Raw genomic sequence first — 8,205 nt, forward strand, 5'->3', positions numbered from 1 at the left:
TATTTATATTTTTATTTATTTACCATACCTTTTGAGTAAGTATAAAAAGACGTTTTATTTATTTACCATACCTCCACTTTACTTATATTTTTATTTGTTTACACCCTTACATGTATATAAGGTGACTTATGGAGTAAATATAAAAAATGTTTTATTTATTTACCATACCTCTCATTTATTTATATTTTTATTAATTTACCATACCTCTTTTATAAATATGGTATTTGGCCCATAGGATTCACTTAAATAAAACCTATTTTGAAAATGGGCGAATGGATTCACTTAAATAAAGCCTATTCTTGAAAATGGGCGAATGGAAGGTTGTAAGTCCTAATTTCAAGGGCTAAATTTACCTTTTTTACCCTCTCCCTTAAAATAAGGTGGACTATTTGAGGTGATTTGTAAAAATGTACTATGATACAAAATATTCGCCCACTAAAAATTTAAAACCCCTTAATTTCGCCAAAGGGCGAACATTCGCCCCTAAAATTATCCTTGATGGATGCACATCTCACCACTCAGCTGCGGCAATGCCCGTTCCTGCCCGCGTCTGGCACCGGTGTCCCTGCCTGCCTCCGTTAGGATGCAATATACAACGTACGCATTTAATGGCATGCGGATTTGAATTTGAATTTTGAGCTTGAATTTAAAATCCCACCCAATTTTTTTTTTAATTTCTATAACCATAACCGGTAGCTGATGTTCTTTCTTCCATTGTTATGGTGATGCCAAGAGGGTGCAGCGAAAGGCGGCCAGTCCCGCCCTCTGAACAAGTTTGGTATGAAAATCATGGAAGTGGCCACAGATCACTTTGTTTCTGATTCTACACCAACGAAGATCAAGAAAGAAGCGGCTTTTCCTGTTAAACTAGAGGCAGATGAAACGAGAACCATACACAATTTCAAATGAGATTGGAAGATAGAAAGAAGATGGGTAGCAGAATGGTTGAAGAGATTATAAGTGGGAAAATGGAAACACAGCCACACACGCCGAGGGCCATCGATACGAGCTTCGCTGATTTCCTCTCCACTGGACAACTCATGGTGAATTAAGGTTGCTTCTGCATTATTTCATTCTTTCAGAGACAAAAAAAAAATTGTATTCATTTTTTCCCTGCGAACCTGTTTGCTCCCTACTTCGGCTCTGAATAAGGCCCCACTTATTTTGTCGCAGTTCATAAAATCTTAGGAGCTAGCAATGTATTCAAGGTTTTACTGCATATTCCCATGCAAGAATGTTGCCACGCAGTAGTCACCATATCGTATGAGACAGAGGCACGATTCCGACATCCCGTCTATGGCTTCGTTGCACACATTTACGCCTTGCAGCAATAGGTAACTTAAATGTTCACCGCATCTTGAGAACGTTTATACAATGTGTATATGTCGATAGCCTCTGCAGAAGCATTTTTTGTTTTTTATATTTGCAGAAATTTTCTTGCAGATGAATTTTTTGTTCTTTACTTTTGCAGAAATTTTCTTCTTTATAATTTTAAAAATCGATTCTGCAGGTATCTCCGGACTCAAGATATGTGTCATGAATGTATTACAAGTTGCAAGTTTGCAGGCGGAGTTGGTTTTCACGCAAGCACAGCTGGCAAACTGCGTGTCATCCGGATCAGCGTCAGACTCCGCGATTTATCATGTCATGTATGCTTCATCATACAGTCAGCATCCGCATCAAATCCCTGCACCCTACCATATGATCCCCCAGCCATATAACCCTCGAGTCCTTGATGTGAAGGAGGAGAACGCCTGTGGTTTCGCTAATTCCATGGACTAAATTTTCCATGCCTCCCAGTGATAATTCGTCGACACAAATGGAGGTCCTCTAAAGATGCAAAAATCTTGACAAAACTCGAGAAGATAGTGAAGAGTTGGAGGCTCTGGCCCGTGCTCTTCTTCTGAGAGGTTAAGCTTTTCCAAATTTAGCTAATAAAATCAAATTCAATTAGACACTTGAATGTATGATGGAATTCAAATTTGATGTTCATATTGGCATTTTTGGAAGATACAACTTATGTCATTCTCAATATTATAAATATATTTATATGCCATAACTATTTGGATTATGTTTGTCCATGTGCAAATTGTCATGGTGTGTAGTGAATTCAAATTATTTTCTAGATTATCATACCATAGTAATTATAAGTTGCATAGTCAACATTACTCGTCTTTCTTCTCAAATCTACATTTGCTTTGTGTTTCCATTAAGTTTTGATCTAACACTAATCCCCTAAAACAATTTGGTTCTCTCTTTTAATAAAATCTACCGTTATCTCTTCTTATAAAACCTACATTTACCTTGTATTTTTAATAAGTTTTTATCTATCACTAAATCCCCCAGGGAAATTGGTTTATCTCCTTGTAAAATTTACATTTTCCCTGTGCTTTTAATGAGTTCATTGTAGTTTCCCTTGAACCTATTAACAAAATTCCAATTCGAGATCACGAGAAGCGAGATAGGAATTCTCACGCACATTTTTTGAATTTTATTGTTTAGAAATGTAAAAATTTATATTTTATAATAAGTTTATAGGAAATATGGTTCAAGAGACTTTTTGAATTTTGGATTTGAATTTAATAATAGAAATATTTAATTGATACTCATTTTATTACACATTATTTTTTTATATAGAATATGTTTTTTCAGTATATATCTTACTTTTATAAATATCAAAATTTGTTTTTTCAAATGGTTTAGTAAATATTATTTGTATTACAATAGATTAATTCAATTTCCTCTTCTTTCTTATAAAATGATGTACTGTCTCAATATACTTTGACATATACTGGGTTTTATGCCACTTTGATTGAATTTTGGTTATCATATTTTATAATTATTTGTACTATGTGCTTTGCTCCCAAATCTTCAAGAATTTGCATCAACCAAACTATCTCATAGGTGGCATTTCATAACGCTTTCTACTCAGCTTCAATGGATGACAAAGAAATAATTGTTTCCTTCTTATTTCTCCATGACACAATTTCAGATCCTATTCCAAATGCATAGCCTATGGTTGAATTTCTATCATCAAGATCTCAGATCCTATTTCGAACACATAGCCTATGGTTGAATTTCTATAATCAAGATCTCCTTCCTAATTTGAATTTGGATGACCTATCTACTCAACTTTAAAATCATAATATCAAAATTAACAATCTATTTCAATTATAGGACTCACTTTTCTACTTTCCAGTGACTAAAATGAGGCTTGGCTATTAATTGACTAAGCGTACTACCCAATTATGCAATATCTGACCTAGTTGTAGTGAGATAATTCATACTTCCCAACAAATATGAATATAAAGTACCATTCACTTCTTTTGTTTCACCATCACTACTGAGATTAACATTTTTTCCTAATGGAATAAACAATTGTTTACATTCACACATAGTAAACTTCTTACACTCCACTGTATACTTTCTTTTTGTGATTAGTGTTTTGCCATCTTCTTTCTATACATCAAGGCAGTATTTCCACTTTCTTTTGTTTCAAAGGTGAGTTCTATGAAAAAACCTGCAGTGTAGCCATGGGCTCACCCCTATCCCCTATTGCTGCGAACCTGTTCATGGAGGATTTTGAATCCAGAGCTTTGGCCTCAGCTATTTTTAAACCTAAGCTTGGAAAATATTTGTAGACGATACCTGCTCTATTTGGTAGCATGGTCTGGATAAGTTAGATCTCTTCTTTCAACACCTTAATAATCAATCTAGCTCCATTAAGTTTACCATGGAGAAATAAATCAATGGTTGCCTCCCTTTCCTTGATGTCCTCATTTCTAAGAAAGAGGATGGCTCGTTTTCCCATCAGGTGTTTCGGAAGAAAATTCATACAGAGCAATTTCCTCATGCGAGGTCCCATCACTTCCCAGCACAAAAATTGGGTGTTCTCTGCACTCTTGCTACTCGTGCTATGAAGTTTTCTGATGTTGACCATTTTTCCATAGATAAATCCCATCTCTTGATGGTTTTTGCTAATAATTGTTATAGTAAGAAACAAGGCCTTAAAGCCTTCCTCAAAGCCAACAAAAGTCCTAAGGTTAAGACAGACCCTAAGGATCGTAGTTCTGGAGTTAACTTCCCTTTCATCCCAGGGACGACTAACAGGATTTCGAGAATCCTAAGAAAGCACAACATTCCCTCGACATTTCGACCCCTTAACACCTTAAAAGTTCCTTGAAATCGACAAAAGACCCTGTGGACCCCAAGGATATGAAGGGTGTTTATGTCATCCCATGCTCATGTGGAACTTCATACATTGGTGAAACAGGCCGTTCTATTAATCAAAGGATTAAGGAACACGCTGCCGATATTAATCATGGAAGGACCCACTCTTCGGCCTTAGCAGAGCATGCTGAGAAGACCAAGAATTAGATATGCATTGAAGAGGCTAGGGTCATTGCTAACATTTCTCAATTTCATCACCGTAAATTTAGGGAAGCCATTGAAATTGAGAGGAGGCCCAATAACCTTAATAGAGACGAGGGTTGGAAAATCAGCAGTTGTTGGATTCCAGCCCTTTCCTCTTAGTCCCTTCCCTTTCTTGTCTCTTTTTCCTCTTTTCGGTTTTTCTCCCCCTGAGGTTTGCTTATTTGTTTTTGTTTTTTTGTTTTTTTTTACAAGAACAAAAGAAATGAAAAATAATTAATATTGGAATACATTAATTTATTTAATCAAATTACATTTATAACTACTACCTATGAAATAAAAAATAGACAACTATAATCTATGAAATAATAAAATAAAAAATAATTAAAATACATTCAAATTTAATTCATAATTAATCATTTTTTTTTTAATTTTAATTTTCTTAATTTCATTTATACCAAGATAATTTATTTATAACTAAATAATATATCTATTTAACATTATTTGACTTAAATAATTTAATATTATTTCTATTACATTTAATTCATTTGACTTAATTATTGTTTTATTTAAATAGTAGTTGTTGTTGTTTTTTTTTTACTTATAAGGGTCATGTTGGTTATTTATCTATAATTATAATATATATAACTATAAATAAACTTATGACATAAACAAATCTCATTTATACCAAGATTATTAATTTATAACTAAATAATATATCTATTTAATATTATTCGACTTAAATAATTTAATATTATTTCTATTTCATTTAGTTCATTTGACTTAATTATTATTTTATTTGAATAATAATTTTTTTTTTACTTATAATGGTCATGTTGATGATTTATAATTATATACTATATTTGATTTATTATTTTATTATTAATTAATAATAAATAATAATAATTTGTCCCATTTTCCTATCGAGTAAAAAATAGCCGTTTTTTAGTTGTTTCCATATAGCTGTTAAAAGTTAGCCGTTTTTTAGCTGTTACATGGTCCCGACTCCCTATTTAACTTGGAGCTATGATCTGATTGTTCATCTTCTCTTAATGATGAATCACACTAGTTGGTTCGAAACGTGTCGACCTAATTTTACTAATGTGATTTCTTCTGAAAATGTCTTCGAATAATCAATTATGTTTTTATTTCTTCAATTAACTCATTAGAATTTCCTATTATCATTAGATCATCAACATATAAAGAAATCAAAGTAATATGACTATTTTCATCCTTCTTCATATAAAGGTTTGGATCACCTTGACTTTTAATAAAATCTTTTTGAAAGAAGAAGGTATCAATTTTCATGTATGGCTACTTAGGTTCTTGTTTAAGTTCATATAATTCCTTTTTAAGCATACAAATAAGGTGTTCTTGGCCCTACTTTTCATACCTGATACTACACACACAAACCTCTAACAGTGGGTGGTGGGTGGTAGTAAGGTCATGTGACACCCATGTGGCCTCCACATCACCCTACAATTCATTAAGGAGGGGGATCACCCCCAAGTCTAGGTCATGCCTCCCAAGGTCATCACTACCACTGTGTTCATATTTAAACAAGGAAAAGAGGCAGTGAGTAGTGTGAGGGCTCCACTTGGCGTGGTACACATTGGGTTCCCCCGTTCAAGTGAGGTAGGCAATGATGACCTCAATCTTCAAGAAATAGTGGAAAGGGAGGGAATCAACCTGCAAAATATGGTAGAACAATGGAGAAAGAAGGGTATGGATGCAATTCCAGTTGAGTAGGTGGATAAGATCCAATACCCTTACGTAATGCGGGAGGATGCAAAACTTCATGGGCTGAAGCGATCACATGGGAAAATTAGGGAGATGGGTATCAAGGTTTCAAAATCCCAAATCCCCTCATTACCGAAGCAAACCAGAAGTAAATGGGGAAGGAAGTCGAACAATGCGGCCCTTGAGGATCTTCGTCCATTGCTAATAAAATTAGGTAAGATGAGAGCTCTAAGCTCTCCCCCTAATCCCCCTAGTCAAATATGAAAATTATAACCTAGAATGCAAGAGGCATGAATAGCCTCAAGAAACAAATACTGTTGAAGAAGAAGATTAAAATGGAAAACTAGATTTGATGTTCTTACAAGAAATGAAGTGTACAATAGATAAGATTAAGGAAGTCGATAGGAAGTTAGGTAGAAGTCTTAGTTACTTAGATGTTGAAGTTCAAAGTAGTGCAGGAGGACTTGTCACATGGTGGAATCAACAAGTAATGCACCTACTAGTTGTAGAAGCCACTAGAATTTTCCTCTCTTTGGAGATGCCAATAATAAGTGTTCATGGGTCCATTATATTTACAAATTTCTATGTATCGCAGAGGATTAATGACTAACTAGGCTTCATTCAGGCCTTGAAGGACCTTAGGGGAAGAAAGCATAATCTCCCTTGGATTATTGGGGGGGGGGATTTTAATATGCTCACCTCATTGGCAGAAAAGAAGGGTGGTTTGAGACGAATAGATAGAGACTCTAAGACCTTTAAGAGTTTCATTGAGGAGGAAATTTTGACAAATATGGAGACAAGTAATGGAATTTTTACCTGGAGTAATAAATGAGGAGGGGAGCATCAAGTAGCCTCTAGATTAGACAAATTCCTAATTTCTGAGGATCTGCTACTGCAAGTGTTGGACATAGAGGCAAATATTCTCCCCTGTACGGGGTATGACCATTGGTTGTTGGTGTTAACAGTTGAAATGTTAGGAAATCCTAAAAATAGACCATTCAAATTCGAGGCCTTTGGATAGATCATCGGTTCTTTATGGAGAACATAAAGAAATGGTGGAAGGATCCTCTCCCAATCTGGGGCACCAAGACGTTTAAAATGAAGGCTAGGCTGATATATATTAAAACCCAACTAAGGCATTGGAATAAAACATAGTTCAGTAACATCTTCCAAGCAAAAAAGGAATTGGAGTTTAAGATGGAAGGATTACAAAAATCGTTGATGGAAAAGGGGTATATAGAGGTGAGAAGGAAGGAGGAATTGGAGTTGTCGAATAAATGGGAGGAAAGATGCTTACAAGAGGAAATATTATGGAAACATAAATCGAGAATCTTGTGGCTCCAGGAAGTAGAAAAGAATACCAAATTATTTCATAGGTATACAATCGAGCACAAAAACTCAAATAGAATTCTCATGATTAGGGATGTATCTAGACAATCTTAAGAAGCTCACCAGGACATCGAGGAGGTGTTGGTGCAACACTTCTAGAAGATAACAGAGGAGCCCCTGATTGATAGATCAAAATCCATCCAAAAGATTGTTAGGCATATTCCAAGACTGATTACAAAGGAGCATAATCAAAATCTAAATAAACCTATCTCCATGGAGGAAGTTGCTTAGGATGTCCAAGAGATGCCTAATGGTAAGGCACCTAGCCCAGATGGTTTTACCATTGATTTTTTTAAATCCTTTTGGGAAGTGGTCAAACAAGTTGTTTTTGAAGTTGTGGCAGACTATTGTGACTCAACCACTATCCTTAAATCTCTAAACTCCACATTTATCACTCTAATCCTGAAGGAGGAAAAATCTAGTACTCCAGAGAAGTTATGACCGATAGCCCTATGTAATGTTGTATATAATATTATATCGAAAGTTGTAGCCAACCACATTAAAATGGTTCTTCCTATCCTGATCTCAAAAGAATAGTCTGGCTTTGTTGAAGGCAGGAAAATATTGGATAATGTTATCCATGCCCATGAGATAGCCCATTCACTTAAAAGTATGGGGAAGGCAGGAATGATAATACAACTAGACCTATCTAAGGCATATGATAAGGTCAGTTGGGAGTATATGGAAGTAATTTTAAATGCCTTT

General features: G+C 34.9%; 1 pseudogene; it reads left to right on the top strand.

The window, feature by feature from the left end:
* Positions 1–530: 530 nt before the first annotated feature.
* LOC149209214 (uncharacterized) lies at positions 531–1,915 on the top strand (annotated as a pseudogene).
* Positions 1,916–8,205: the final 6,290 nt, after the last annotated feature.

Source organism: Pinus tabuliformis, chromosome 1_2 (assembly GCF_031772625.1).
Source record: "Pinus tabuliformis cultivar Carrire ecotype Pingquan chromosome 1_2, CPIR1, whole genome shotgun sequence".
In the NCBI taxonomy this organism is placed as follows: Eukaryota; Viridiplantae; Streptophyta; class Pinopsida; order Pinales; family Pinaceae; genus Pinus; species Pinus tabuliformis.